This window comes from Miniopterus natalensis, chromosome 11 (assembly GCF_054644295.1).
Source record: "Miniopterus natalensis isolate mMinNat1 chromosome 11, mMinNat1.hap1, whole genome shotgun sequence".
Taxonomy (NCBI): Eukaryota; Metazoa; Chordata; class Mammalia; order Chiroptera; family Miniopteridae; genus Miniopterus; species Miniopterus natalensis.
In genome coordinates, this window is record NC_142091.1 from 49,888,593 (window position 1) to 49,904,983 (window position 16,391).

Here is a 16,391-nt window from a genome sequence, read left to right on the forward strand (position 1 = left end):
GGACTTGGGTATCAAAAGTGCTTTGAGTTGAAAATGACGCACAGGTCTCAGATCTCATTATGATCATTTTCTAAGCACTTGTTGAATCCGGTTGTGTAGAAAGGCCTTTGGCTTGACGTTGTGTGCGATCAGGATGAAGCAGTGGGGAGGCAACCCCGTGCTGTTTTCCCGGGAACCTCTGCTTTCCCTCTCTCAAGGCACTTTGACAATCAGAAGTTGCACCTCTCGCCTCAGCAATGGTGGCTGAAAGGAGAAAGCGGCAAGAGAAAGTGATGGGTGGAAGGACCCTGGACTCCCCAGTTGCCTGCTACACTGCTGGGTTTCCAGAAAACTCCCGAGCTCCCCAGGGACCGGGAAGATGAGGTGCGTAACCGGCTGCTGGGTTACAGTCATAGTCATAAAAGCAACCCCGTGAAAAGCCCATTCTGTGGGGAACAGGGAGAAGTGAATGCAGAGGCTCATTGCCCTTCGTTAGTGAAAACTTTGGCAGCGACCTCTCCAGGCTCCCGGGAAGCCTTTGGAGAGCGCTGCTTCCACCCAGAAGCACATCATCATTTATATGAATGAGAATGAGTGCAAACAGATTGTCGGGATGTCTGTTAACATCACCTCTTTTTTCTTTCAAGGAATCCCCTCTGTAATTACATTTTGCCTGTCAGTTCATAAATTTTTCTTATTACAAACTGGCCATTATTGATTGCTTTTTAAAAGTACTAAAACTGAGCCCAAAGCAGTAGATCTCTCTGTAAATTCAAAACATACTATCTTCGGTCCCCATCGCTGGCGGGGAGCGAAGGGGAAAGTCTCTGCGTTCATTGTGGACGCTGAGCGGAGGCAGGCCTGCCATACGTTTCGGTTTAGAGACTTGGCTTTGAGGGCTGCATGTTTTAAGCCACAATGAAAATAATAAATAAAGGATAAACTTATTTGGCAAATGCTGACACTTCGCAAGCCAACATCTTGTCATTGTTCTAGCTGGGCCCCACCGCTCAAAGGGTTCTATTTGGGTTTTTGGCGTTTATGAGCAAACATGAGGAGCAGGGGGAGGGAGGAGGTGGGGGGCTGGGGTGGGGTAATGAAGACTTGCAGTCAAAGTTTTTAAGTAACCAGTAGGTCATTTTCCTAAATCCTTTTAAAATGAGACGCTGTGGTTTTATATTTAGACTTATCTGGTTCAAATGTGAAAAAAGCAAAATTTCAAGTGATCTCTGGGTTCTGGGGAAAGAATGGGTGTTCCTCGTTCACAGTTTGAGGGAAGTTTCTAGAAGCTATACTGGTCACAAGTAAGGGATGTATCAGTACCAGATGCTTAGAATCTAGGCCTCTGCTTTGGTTGGCAGGTCTGACCAGGGGGACACTCAAGGGGTACCCCCAGCCCCACCAGTCCAGCTCCCTGAATAGACAATCACTTTAAAAATCAGCACAGGCTGCCCACCCCCAAACCCACTCCTCTACTCTAACCTGCCACTGTGGGAAATGGATAGGGGGAGGGAGAGCAAATGAAAACCTGGACATGTGTGATCAGTCCCTGATTCGGGCTGGATGGAAGCAAGTAATCAAAGCAAGCCACAGTGTGGGCTAGGTTGGGCTGCCAATCTGGGACAGCCCACTCGCTAAAAGCAGCAGCAGCTACTGATCTGGCCGGGAAACAATGCCCCATTCAGCTCTCGGTATCTGTTCTTAATATCAAGACACAAAAACGGGGACCCCATTGGTGAGGAAGCAAAGCCTGGGCCAGGAACGCAATTACACCTTAGCCAACCAAGTGAACAAAACATGAGACATAAAAACATTTTTAAAGTGGAAATAATTGAAGGGCCTCGAAATGTCTTAACGGCTCACTTGGCCACACTTGGGATTAGGAAGCAGTATTTTATGTTAGGCAGCAGGGCTTTGGTTTGGTGTGCATGCATTTTTCTCCTTAGCCTGGGATCTGAAGAGAGGACTGCATTGTGTCAAAGTGTGGCACTGACCCCTTGAGCCTCTGGCAGGGCAGGGCACCCCCAGCATTTGGGGAGAAGGCAGGAGAGTCCATGATGAAACGGATCTAGTTGACGCCTTGTCTTGGCAGCTTTGAAGCACCCGCCACCCCCATGCCTGTAGATTCCCCCCTCCCAGGGCTTGGTTTATGGGAGAGGGCTGCCTCTGAGCAGAACCCAGGAGACAGGCACAGGTCCAGAACACAAAGGCTTTGGCCGCGGGCCCCGCAGTAGGGTGGAGCTGGAACTGGGACACCCTCTGTTTTCTGTCAGCTCCCAGATAAGATGAGAAAAGGTCAGCCGTGCTGAGAGGAGCTGGTAATCCCAGCAGAATCCCCTAGTCAGCCCTCACGTTGGCCTCCAGGCCATAAATCTGCATCTCCTGAGAAGCAGCCCTGCTCTGCCTGGCCCAGGGGCTCTCCACTTGACTTCCAAGTCACTTCTCTGTGCTGGGCCCTGGGGTCATTGGCGAACAAGGCAGGGCTGCAGGGGGGCTGAGAGGAAAGAGAGAGCGATTCTGACAAAAATAAAGGAGAGAACCAACATTTATAAAGGAATCATCCTGAGAGATTTGTAAATAAATAATAACTCCCACAATTCTCAACCCTGTGAAATAGGTAAAATCATCACCCCCAGTTTACAGATGATGAAACCAAAGCAGAGAGAAGGTAAGTAACTTGCCCAAAGTCACACAGGCAGAGACAGGCTTCAAACCCAGGAGATCTAGCTCCAGGATCCATGTCCTTAACCACTTTGCACCTGGAGCAGTTGAGTGTGGGAAGCAAGTCAGAGATGACTTCCTGAAGGAAGTCTTGAAAGGCCAGGTAGATACGCCCTGTGGCACAGCCTAGTCTGTTAACTCTCCGGCTCTATGCAGGGGAAGAAAACACCTTGCCTCCCTTGATTTGTGCTATCTACAGTGGGCTCAGGGTCCAGAGCATGAGAACAGGATTCCTCAGTGTAATCCCTGGACAGCAGCAGCTGCCTCGTTTTGGAGCTGGTTAGAAATGCAAATTCTCAGGCCCCTCTGCAGTCTCCTTAAAATGGAATCTAGTTTTTTAATCAGCAGATGACCCCCAGGCACTCTCAAGTTTGGGAGGCCTTGGTACAGAACATAAGAGTTAGACACACTCCTGGAGGTGGTGTGAGGGGTATGCCCATGGCCACAGAAAATCAGTGGAGAGCCAGTGATGGTGTCTTGCTCCTAACTCCCAAGTTCGGGTTGTGGCTTTCTTACCACTACAGAATCAATCTGACAGGAGGCAGCCGCTGGGTTGCTCTCCCAACTCTTCCCACAGTTGGCTCCCCTGTGGGCCCCCTTTCAGAAGGAAACCAGCCTCTGACTTCCACACCAACTTTATTTAGGGAAGGGATGGGCAGGAATAGTCTCTGACCCCTCACCCACTAACCTCACTTCCCATTCTCAAGAGGGCTTTCCTGTCCTGTTCTCAAACCTAGACCTTGGGGTAGATGCTCCACCACTCTCCCTCATTCCAACAGTAATCTCCTTCAGGTGCAAAACAAGTCTTGGTGGAGAGAGCACAGACTTTGAAGTCACAAAGACTCAGGTGCAAAAATCAGTTTCATTGCTACCTTGGGCAGCTTGCTTAACCTCTCTGAGGTCATTTTCTTCATCGGTCAAATGGAGACGAGAATATCAATCTTACAAATAGATAATACATGTCTAATGCCTAACACATTGTTGTCTCTCCTGACCACCTCCTGTCAGTGACCACCAGGCCTGGGAACCAGGTGTTTGGGAATGACAGTGGATGATGTCAACCCAGAACAAGATTCCCAGAGTGTGCTGACTCCAGGTTCATAGAAAATTCCATAGGGGTGGGAAGAGAGCAAAGGGAGGATCATCATTCAGGGCTTCAGCCACCTAAGACCTGACCCATCACATTCCTGTCACTGCATTAGTTGGAACCACCGCTCAGTCCCCTGCTGGGCTCAGACTTGTACTAGGGGCTGCAGATGGGGCCCTGGAGCACATCTCCTCTGGAGGCCCATTGGCCCGCATGGAACTGCCTCCACTGGGCTGGTGAATCCAGGTCAGACCAAAGGACACACGGAAGAGGCTGAGACCCTTTGCTTCTGGGATTGGAGTCAGCAGCCCCCAGGTCTGTTCTGGGTCAGCATCATCCACGTCATTCCCAAACACCCTTCAAGCCACTGCTTCCCATATCTTGGATCCCAGGAAGGCTTTCAGTCACCACATCTAAGAATGGCCCTTGCCTCCCCAGCCACAGGACAAACATCACACAAGTATCACTCAAGCATCATCCCGGCAGCCCGAGGAGGCTGCTGCTCACATAGAGCAGGACTCGCCTCCCTGTCGCTGACCATGCAGTTTGCCCGATACTCCAAGGTCGTTAGTGAATTGCCTTCCCAGGCGGGAGCCTCTGCCAGAATCCCACTCCTTGTACACTTCCAAGGATGCCTCCCGCTCTCTCAGAGCAAGCATGATCATACTTATAATTGCTGCTATACGTTGAGTGTATGCTCTGTGCTAAGCATCTTATGTAACAGATTACCCCCATTGACTCTCACAAAAACCCTATGAGACAAACATTATGATCCCCTTTTAGAGATGGGGAAGCTGAGGCTCAGAGGGAAAGAGGGAAATATTAGCTCAAGGCCACACAGCTCGCAATATGGAGCCAAGATTCCCACTCAGAGCCCTGTAATCCCAAGATCTTGCTCATAGCCACTTAGCTAATCAATGTCATTGCCATGGAGATTCCCTCTACCCTTCTTAGTTCTGCTGCTTACTAAAAAATAATCAGCCCGGCCGGGAGTGGCTCAGCGGTTGAGCATCGACCTAGGATCCAGGTGATCGGGGTTCAGTTCCCGGTCAGGGCACATGCCTGGGTTGCGGGCTTGATCAATGACTCTCTCATCATGGATGTTTCTATCTGTCTCTCTCCCTCTCCTTTCCTCTCTCTGAAATCAATAAAGATATATTTTAAAAATAATAATAATAATCATACCACTCTACAAACTTCTCCCCTTAATTGTACATGTCTATATTCTTGCTCAGTTATGGAGACCACACCCAAACACCCTGATTTTATTGGAGTTGATCAATATGGAGGTTGGTAGGACTATCACCTCCCTCATTCAGCATACTTTACCTATATTGATATGACCCAAGACATCAGCCCTCTAGGCAACCTTCCTCCACTGCTGACTCACACTAAGCTAATACTAGCACAAGAATCTAAACATTTTTAACCTTCTCAGATTTCCAGAGGGACTGGGAGTAAGTGGGCCTGCCACCTATCTAATGGGATCTCAGAGTTAGAGTATGGCAGAGCAGTTTCTGGAATATTCTCTACTAGTTCAGGCTGTTCCTGCTGCTCTTCCTTTGCCCTGAGCCTGTAAACTCCACATTCCTCATTAGCAGCAAAGTCAATAATTGCACTTCTTCGACAAGCAAGAGTCAGACCCATCCCCAGGCACCCCAGATGCCCCAGACCTATGTACTTTTCCAGAATTTATATTTAAAAAATAATAATGATTGCCTGTTCCCAATGACAGATTCATCCTCCTGACCTATGGTTTTAGTTTGTACTCCTGAGCTCAAGTCAGAGCCCGGGGCCAAAGAGCCTTCATGTAGATTCAAAAGGTTCTCTCTGGCCCATGAGGCAGCCCCTCCTCATTTTTTTCCTGGTAAATGATACGAAAGTTCTCCCTAATTAGAGTCTCCCTTTAAGTTCGGTAGACTGCTAATGAATAAGAGCGAAGAGGCACTTGGGAGCCCTGAAGAAATTATTTGAAAGCAAAACCAAGTGGCCTCGGTAAAATATCACCATTTCAAGTCAAAAGGATTCCCCTCCCCCTTATCCATGAGCACCTGACACAGCCCAGCTGGCAGCATGTTGAGAAGTCAGAGACACTGGCTTTCTTCAGAGAAAACGGGCCTCTACTTTGTATTCCTGGAGCTTCTTTTGATCGGCAAACTGTCTGCTTATCAACTTGACCCTTCCCTGACCCCTGATCTCGCCCAGCCAAGGCAGGAACTGGTATCCCCTTTTGCACAATGCTCTCCCAGAGATCCAGAGAGGGTGAGTTAATTGCTTGAGGTTGCATAGTAAATTGACGACAGAGCAAGAACTGGGTCCTAGGGCTACAAATTCAAGGTCATTTCATTCCATTGCTAATAATTCCCAGCGGTCCCTGTGTAGTGGGAATAATGATTTGCGGGCACTAACTGTGCTCTCCTGAAGCTTATATTCCAGCCAGGGAGCAACAATAGACAAATATAATGTCAGCCACTGCCCAGTGCCATGAAAAAATTACATCAGGATAAGGGAATAGAGAAGAGCTGAGAGTGCTGTTTAGAGAGAAAATCAGGGGTAATCGCTAGGAGGAGGTGGCAGAGATTTGAGCAGAGACTGAGTGTGGAGGCAATGCTATGCAGAAGCTTTGCCATTAGTGGGGGAAAGGCATTGAAGCAGAGGGAACAGCAAGTACAAAGGCCCTGAGGCAGACACTTAGAAATGGCAAGGAAGCTTGCTGCTGGCAAACTGCATGAGGGGAATCAAACTAGAGATGAGAGGTAGCAGAGGGCAGATCACACAGTGCTAGTCAGCTTAGGGCAAGGACTTCGAATTTTATTCTAAACTCTGAGTTGTGGGCTTGGGAAAACAAGTTCTGACTTCAGTTTCTAGGGCTTATCTGGCCACTCTTTGGAGAACAGCCTGGAGGAGGTCAAGGGTGAGGCTGGGAGCTGAGGAAGGGGCAGAGAAGATCATTAAATCCTTCAGCAACCCTATAAGATAAGTCCCATTATTATGAGGCAACTGAGACTCAGGGAGATTAAAGAATTTGCTGCAGATCCCATACCAGGACGTGGCAGGCTGGAGATGAACCCACATTTGACCCTGAGCCTGAGCTGTCCCAGGCCTGGAAGCTCAAAGACCAAAAGATACTAAGAAAAAGGGCGCTGGTTGCTATCTTTAAGGAATAAAGCTCTCTTATTTCAGGCTTGAGCTCGGTTCACTTGAGAACCACCATTTATTGGGGCCTAGCTCTGTCCCAGGCACAGGCCACAGCTTTGACATGCTGGATCTCATCTAATCTGCACTGTAGCCCAGGAATCTGGGCACTATTATCCCCATGTTGCCAGATGAAAAAGATCTCATTTTCTCAGTGCAGATAGTGAAAACATTCCAAAGCTGCTTTGGGGTTTAATTCACAGAAACCTCAGCATTTAATCTACTAAAGCAAAAAGTAATCCCCTCTCTGGCTGGCCCCAGGAGCCTGAGTCTGTCCATGGTCGTGGGGGAGAATTGGTAGGTCACACTCACCCATGTGCACACGCACACACAGCTGATCCCTGCCCCTCAGATTGTTGACAGCCCTCGCTCAATGAGTCTTACATGTGCTGAATGAGGGAGGTAATAGTCCTACCATACCAACATCCATATTGATCAACTCCGATAAAATCAGGGTGTTTGGGTGTGGTGTCCATAACTGAGCCAGAATATAGACAACGTATAATTAAGGGGAGAAATTGGTAGAGTGGTATGGTTATTTTTGAGCCCACTACTTAATTACTGCTGACTTGGAGTGAAGTTATTAAATATCACTGCCTGGCCTCACCCTCAGAGATTCTGATTTTATTGGTTTAGGGAGAGATCTAGGTAGGGGTATGTTTTCAAAGCTCTCCATGTAATGCAAATGGGCAGCCGAGGTCAAAGCCACTGACCTAGAGCCTGACTGTGGTGTTCAAGCCCTAGCTTCACCACCAGTAGCTGACTGACCTGAGGAGGCTAAGTCACCAAATCTCAATTTTTGAAACTGTCAAAGGGGGTAAATAATACAGCACCTCCTCCAAGGAGCCCTGGAAGACTTAAATTAGATAACGTGCATCGAGCTCTGAGCACAGGCACTGCGTGTGGTAAACACTGAGTATCAGCTCTCATTAGAATTGCTTCAGGCAGGGTGTGCTTGGCTCAGCTCTGAGTCCTCCCGCAGAGCCCACCATAAAAGAGGCGCCTGTGAGAAAAGTTGCATTGGAATCAGTTTAATTGGACTCCCTCTCGGGCAGCCAAGCACTGTCCAGGCAGAGCCCATCCTTGGCCAGCTCCTCCGGGGGCTTTCCTGGGAACTCACCCTCACTCCTCAGCGGGCTGGCAACTTGGGCCCTGGAAACGAAACCTCACATTTTCCAGGAAGGCTGGGATGACTGCAGGTCTTCAGCTCTTACATTTATCAGAACCGTAAAATCGGCCCTGGCCAGTTTGACTCTGTGGTTAGAGCATCGGCCTGTGAACCGAAGGGCCTCGGGTTCAATACCTGGTCAGGGGCATGTACCTCTGTTGCAGGTTCAATCCCAGTGAGGCTCCTTCGGGAGGCAACAAATCAATGTTTCTCTCTCTCTCTCCTTCCTTCCTTCATCCCTCCCTTCCATTCTCTCTTAAAAACTTAATGGAAAATGTATCCTCGGGTGAGGATTTAAAAAAGAAAGAACAGTAAAATCCAAGAGCATATACAAGTCACAGCGCAGTTGCCAGGAATTCATTCCGCTGTTGTCACAAGGGCTAGCTAACGGCACAATCAGAAGAGATGGCTGTAGGGGAAGGAAAGCTCACACCCTTCTCCTCCTCCCTCTGACCAGCCTTTTCCTTACAACCCATCGCCAGGAAGCAACATCCTAACCTGCTAGATGGGCCCCCTTTCTAACCAGCATCTTCTCTCTCCACTTTCCATATCTGTGCTGCAGCAGTGCTGCTAACAAGTGGTCTGGGGACCAGTGTCACTCTGTGAATGGAGCTGGGCCAGAACGTAAATCAACTAAGTCCCTGAACACATGGTTTAGCCCAGCTGATGTTTTTCCCAGCAAGCCTTTCCGGATGAAGGAAGCAGGCTGTTGATTCATGTTTTTCACGTGACGCTTACATTATTGCAAAAGAGTGACAGCTTGTGGGGGCCTCTTTCATGTCCACTATGCTACAGGGCGCCCCTCACGTCCTATAGTGTCAGGTTCGGATCTGAGCTTAGATGGAGGGGCAGAGGCCCCACTGATGTTCCACTTGCCTCCTGGGCCTCTGCACCGGGAGGCATCCGACTTGGCCAATCCCATAATAAAATGGGGTTCATTCCTTTTCCTTGTGTGTAACCACCCCAACAGCCCAGCTGGAAGGAGGGGAGACCGGCCAGCCAGAATTCAAGCTCAAATACAATCCTTATGTCCCCAAGGCCCTAACTGCATTTGTATTTAAAACTATATTGATATGAAGTGTGTCCAAGGTTAGAGTAAAAGAGCCAATAGGTTCCAGATGGGTGATCCACAGCAGGCAGAATCCATGCTTGCAGATGGACCCAGGAGACAAAAACTCAGGAAGATCTGAAAAATATCCCACCCCAAATACATGTATGTACAAAGGTGTAGAGAGAACACCACCAGTTTAGGTGGGCTGCCTGGGACACAGGTAAGCCCTGGGTCAGTTGTGATGCTGCTTGTCGTGATTATCAGCAGTGAGGCTTCACAGCAGAGTGGGGACAGCCACAGTCCTTTCTTGTGTGTCATGATTTATTCTTCTCACTGCCAGAGCAGACAGTTAGGTTCTCTAATCTCGCAAAACACTTGCTTTAGCACCTACTTTATGTGTGACCCTAGAACGTTGCCAAGACTCTATTTCTCCATTTGTGAAGTGAGAGGGGAAGTAAACACCATGGAGGGGCTGAGGTGGGTTTTGTGCAGAGAAGTGCATTCAAAAGAGGGACCCAGGAAGGTGGCCTAATGCGGTGAGGACTCTCTGAGGTATCAGGACAGCAGCTGGCATCTCCTTGGGAAACATGTTGGCAAGGAGAGCTGGTGGCTCTTTGTAGCACCTCTGCCCCCCACCCCAAACAAACAGTCAACTATTCTGTCTTCCCTTTCTGGACACCAGATCTCAACAGCCAAAGCCACAGGGAAAACCCACCAGCCTATAACTAGATCCCCGGCCCCCATTCTCCATGGCTGGTATGGACTGAGGGGTCCATGTGCATCTGTGGCTATCCATTTTCACTTTTACTCAATCAGTAACATGCTGTGTACAGTGATGTCCAAGAAAGAAAGGCACCTTTCAATCTTCCAAAGCCAGCACAGTAGTTTCCTAGAGCTGCCAAGGTGGTACTTTTGATATAGGCTGAGCCTTTCCAAAATGGATGCTGATATTCTTCAGTGATTTTTTAAGCCCCTCCTAGAGAAGTTTAAAGTTTCTCTTCAGGTTCTGCTCAAAGATTTCTACTTTGGGCCTGCACCCATGGACACCAGCCCACAGCTGGAACCTGGAAAGCAAAGAAATCTACTCTACACCTGCGTGAAGAACATGGCCCTCCGAAGGCCAGATCCCGGCAGCAGTCTGGGGAGCCATACTCGTCACTGGTATGTGCTTCAAGCTCTCTCCCTTTCTCCTTTCCCTCCACCTGTTTTCAGTAAACCTCTTCTTTTGAATCAGTTTCTGTCTTCTCTCTTGAATTCTGTCTTGACAGGGGGTGTGTGCTGAGGTTAGGTGAGTAGGGGGCAAGGAGGGCAAGAACCCCTTCATTGGTGACACTGTGTTACTACCAACTGAGAGCTTAAAACAGAAACTTATTCTCTCATGGTTTGGGAGACCAAAAGTCCAAAATCAAGTTGTCAGCCAGGTCGTGCTCCCTCCAAAGGCCCTAGGACAGAATCCTTCCTTGAATCTTCCAGCTTCTGGAGGCTCCAACCTTCCTTAGCTTGTGGCCACATCACTCCTATCTCCACCTTTGTCCTCATGTGGCCTTCTCCTCTCTGCCTTGTCTTCTGTCTCTTATAAGAACAGCTGTGATTGGATTTAGGATCATCCAGGTATGGATTTAGGATCATCCAGAATGATCTATCTCATCTCAGGATTCTTAATGGCATCTACAAAGACCCTTTTTCCAAATAAGGTCACGTTCACAGATTCCAGAGATTAAGATGTGAACATATTTTAGGGAGGGAGGTACCATCCACCCACTACACCAGCTTCATGCCATCAACAGCAACAAATGTTGTTGAATGAAAGGATAAATCTGCTTTGTTCACGTTGCCTGATGCCCGCCCTGAGCTACATCCTGTGCCAGCTCCGAAGCATACTAATTGGGTGAGTCACAGCCCTGAACTTGAGGAGCTCAAGGCCTGGGCAGCTGTGAACCTCAGCCTTCCTTCAATATCTGTAGAAGAAAATAAGACCAGTGGCTGGGGAGGGGAAGCTAGTTCTGTTTCCTTACTGTAGAGGGGCCCACAGACCCCTCTCTCTGCCCTCACTTACTTAGTCTCCAGAAGTGAGAAGGATTACCTGACTGGTGTGGTAGGACTAACGTGGTCACACTTCCCTCAGCCCTCTCTCTATCTGGGGAGCTGACTTACGCAGAGGTTAGGCGTGTTGCTCTCCCCCTAACTACTTAGACATCTGTGCACAGCCTGAGGCAGCCTGTCCCGCAGGGTGTGTATGTGCCTGGGGAAGGATCTAGGTAACTGTGGGGTTCACAATTAGAAACCTGGCTTGCCTGCAGGTACAAGCCACCTTCTGCAATATCAGCCTTCGTATCAGGAATGAGCATGATATTTGGTCTCTTATTTGCCTTGCACATTTGTCTTATTTCTCAACTGGTCCAGAATAAGGGAGGAAAGAAGCATTTTGTTTATTGAACTAGCTTAATCCCTCACAACTATGGTGGGGCTGTTGGAATTTTTAAATAGGATAATGCAAATAAAAGCTCTCAGCACGTGTCTAGAACATAGTAGGTGCTCAGTCAAGGGCAGCACCACCATTCTCCTCCCCATCTGCCCACAGCACCCCCTCTAAGCCCTTGAATCCGGGGATGCACTGAGCCTGGCATGGAGGCCGCCCAGCTTTTGGGCTCCCTGAGCCTGCTGGTCCCTGAGCCAGGGCCCTGCTTCCGATGCCGCCTGCTCCCCAGTGGCCGCCAGCCTGGGTGGTAATCAGAGATTCCAGCCGAGCCTTTGATGCCACAGCCGGTGCGGCGAGCCGGGCACTGTTTGAAGTGCCTGCTTGTGTAATAAGGATTTCTAATTCGCTCGAACCAAAGCAACATTTGCAGTAAAGATCATTTTCGGAATGAAAAATAAATTGTGACTGGAGGGTCTGGGTTTGTTTCAAAAAGGGAGATCACCCACAAGCATCACCACGCTCTCTGAGAAGCCACCCGCCCCGTGGTTGGAGATGGAGAGCGCGCCACTCAGAATTTCAAAGTGCGGCTAATTAAGAGCAGTTTATTAAAATGTCAATCTTTAAAACCAAAACAGCTCTCTTCCCTAGCTTGCCGAGTGGGCGTCCCAGCTCCTCTTCTCACTCCAGATAATCTAGCGGGCAGCTTCCCCAAGGCCCACGAAAAGTATCTGTGTATATATTGCTCCTGAAGAGTGGGGGACAACTGCTCCCAAGGATGGCTCCCAACACCTGTCATTCTGCTGCAAGCCCACCCCCATGGAGCCTACTTCCAAGACACAAGATGACATCTAAGTGTGTGGACTCAGGACCCAGGCTGCCTGGGCTGGAAGCCTCGCCCTGTCTCTCCCACTATGTGAACTTGGGCAGAGTTAAGCTTTTTGTGCCTGTTTCTTCTTCTATAAAATGGAGTGACCATAATAGTCCCTGCCTCACAGGCGGCCATGAGGATGAAAAGGGATACTACATATAAAGCATTTAGACTGTGCCTGGAACCCAGTAAGCGCTAAATGAACATCAACACTGTTATTTCCCAGTCTCCATGAGCAGGCACTAAATCTCCTTTTTTTCTGTACAGATTTCCCTTTCAGGGCAGGAAATGCACCTTATTTAGTTTTGCAACCCCAGCAATCAAGCTTTAGCATATTTAGGTGCAGAGTAGATGCCTGTCAAATAAACAAGTCAGTCAATGAATGGATGCGTGCAGCCTCCCCGCCAATGTTCGTGAACAGGACACAGTCAGCTGCCCTGCAGGAACTCAAGATTCGAGAGCTGCCAAAAGAGGACGGGGCTGTGTGGTGGCAGCTTCTGGCATGGCTCCCAGTGCCCCCTGCCTCCTGGTGTTCATACCCATGTAATCCCTCCCCTGGGTGGGGCCAGACCCAAACCCATGCTCCTTACGACGGAATTCAGCAAACTGTGATGGCATGTCACCTCCATGGTTAAGTCATAAAGACTATGACTTCCATCTCTCTGGTGCTCTCTCGCCTTCTCAGCTTGCTTGCTTTGATGATGCAGCTGCCATGTTGAAGAGACCCCTGTGGCAAAGAACTGGGGCAGCCTCCCGCCAACAGTCAGCAAAGAACTGAATCCTGCCAGCAGCCATGAGAGTGAGCTTGGAGTGGGCCCTTCCCCAATCCAGCCTTCAAATGACTGGAGCTCCAGCCAGCATTTTGATGCAGCCTGTGAGAGACCCTGAAGCTGAGGACCCAGTTAAACTGTACCCAGATTCTTGACCTACAGGAACTATGAGATAATTAATGCTGCTGTTCCAAGCCACTATGTTTTGGGGTAATTTGTTATACAGCAATAGCTAACTCAAACTGGACATAAAGGAAGAAAAGAAGCTGGTGGTGGAGGGGCAGCCTTCCACCTTGCCTGGGATGTACCCAGCAGTTACTCTCTCTGAGGGATCCCAGGCAAAAGAGCACACAAGTTAGGAAACCTGGGTTTGAGTCTCAGCTTTGCTGATCATGAGTTTATAATCTTGGGAAGCTTCCTTAATCTCTCCAAGCCTCCGTTTCTTCATCTTGAAAGGAAGATCATAGCATCTACTTCATGGGTATGTTAGAAAGATTGAGATCAGGCCTGTGAAAATGCCTGGCAGAGCTTTCCAGACCTTCCAAGGTAGAAGCAGCCGGGACAGACCTGAGCCTTCATTCTGATGGCCACCTAAGAGCCCCATCTGTCCCTTCAATGTTTCAACACGTCATTCTGAAGCACCTATTGTGTGCCAGGCCCTGTACTAAGCACTGGAGATACAGAAGTAGACAAAACAGTCCCTGCCTCATGGAGTTTACTCTCTAGTGGAGAGAGAGACTGACTTAGTAAAGGCAAGAGTGGGATGCAACCATGGAAGTCCAGGACTGGAAGGATGTGTGTGGGAGGTGTACAAATACATGGGGGGGGGGGGGGGAGGACATGGCCTAGCATGGGCAGGGGAGTCAGAGAAGGCTCCCTAAAGCAGTAGCCTTGGAGCTCAGAACCAAAGGGCTAGTGGAGTCAGCTGAGCAAAGAGAGCAGAAGGCAACATGTTTGAAAGCCCACTGATAAGAAATAGCAGAGTGGGCTCTTACGCAAGAATTACTCATTTAGCGTACACTCCATGCCAGACACTGTTCTAGGCACTGAAGATACAAAATTAATCAAAACACAAATTACTTTACTTCATGAAACTTATACGCTAATAGGGGAAGAAAGATGCTAAATAAACAAGTATAATAAAAAGGATAATTTCCGATAGTAATAAAGGCCAGAAAGAAAATGAGTGACCCCCTAGGTAAGAAGGTAAAGAGGGGTTGAGTGAGGGGAGGGGGACATCCATTTGGCTGATGTGGTCAGAAAAGGCCTCAAGGGGTGACATTTGAACTGAAACCTAAATGGCATGAAGAACTGAGGTGTCTGAAGTTCTGGAGGAACAGTATCCCCTGCAGGAGACACAGCAACTGGAATGGTTCTAAGGATGGAATGACACAGTGTGTTCTAGAACTAGCAGGAAGGCCATGGGCAAGAGTGGAGGAGTCAGGAGGAAATGGCCATAAATAAGGGCAGCAAGGTAGACAGGAAAGAGCATGTCTGCCGGGCCACAAGGAGAGGGCTAGACCTTTTATCCTGGTGCCAACAGAAGCTGCTGGAGGGTCAGAAGCAGTGGGCATGACATGACAATGCTTGAGTTCTGGAAACATACTGTGTGGAAGACGAATGGGGCAAGGGTGAGACAGGAGGCCTGGTCGCCTGGGAAGAGCTGCTGCAGGGCAGAGAGAGGGTGGCCGTGGGAGAGGTGAAGGCGGGGTCTGGCTTCCGGAGCCTGGGACTCCAGCTCAGCGCTGCCTCACCCGGCCAGGAGGAGCACCCAACCTGGAGTCCACACTGGTCTCTGAGCAAGTCCCCTCCCTCTAGGACCCCTCCTGCAGAGAGTCCCTTCCCCAGATGGGCAGGGGAATCACCAAGAGTCTCTCTAGAGCTTTTTCACTGCCACCCTCCCTATCACAGATCTTCCACCCAAGGTCTCTGCACAAAGGATGGTAGTGTAGGCTCTGGACACAATTGCCAGGGTTCAAATGCCAACTCTACCACTTAGCAGCTGTAGGACCTTGGATAAGTTGCTTGACCTCTCTGTGCTTCAGTTCCTTCAGCAGTCAAATGAGCATGGTAATGAAGACTTCACAGGGTCCTCATGCAGTTTAAGTGCAGTCAAGTGCTAGAGCCCTGGCCCAGTGACAGCTCCCCAGCATGAGTGATTACAGGATCAAAGGGCCTGCAGGCTGCCCTGGTCTGTGACCTTCTCCTCATCACATCAAGCTTCAACTCCCCAGGGTGATGTGAAAATCAGATGACAAATGATGTCTCCCCATACCCAATGCCTCCACCCAATTTGGCCTGACATAGCTGGTCCTCCAAGGAACCCAAGGATTTCTTGCCTGCCCCACTCTGCATTGGGCCCAGTGCACCCCGTCCAACCCATGTGTGCTCCATGGCCACTCCCACAGCATGCTGCTAGCAGGTAGACCAGATGTGGGGAGCCCCAGCAGTTCCAGGTCCTGAAATCTGACCTGTGTCCACCTTTCCAGCTAGCCCCTCCTGAGTGGGTTCAGGGAAGGCTGGGACTATATCTGCTCTAGTCTTTGATGGATCCTAATACCCACCCAATGCTTAACAGCTGTGCCTTAAATAAATAAATGAATAAATACATCAATGAATGAAAAAATGTGTGTGTCTTCTCTACCAATGTGTGGGTTTCTTAAGGGTATTCATTTATGCATTGGACAGATATTTATTGTGTGGGGATCTTCTCAGGTGCTTTTCCAGGTCCAGGCTCTACCCTACTCTAGGTCCCAGGGGACTGACCTTGTGGACTGCATGACGCAGGCACCCTCATCCTTTGGCTTCAGGAGACCAAAGGTCAAGAGCAGATGGACACTCCTGCTCAGCTGGGCAGCAGTTTGGCAATGGACCTGCTCCACCCAACAGCACTCTTTAACCACCACTGTCTCTCACCTGAGGGGAGCAAGCACCCCACTGTTGTCAGCTTTAGGGTGCTTCACACCCTTGTTGGTTTCCCTTAACCATGCACATGGTTTATAAATAGTCTCCTTATTAAATTCTCTTTAAATCCCATTCTCCACCCCACCCCTTTGCATTTGGTGCAGTGCATCACTTGGTTCCTGTCAGGTTCCTGGGTCACACAGCCTGCTCTGTCCCAGGGTTCTTCCAG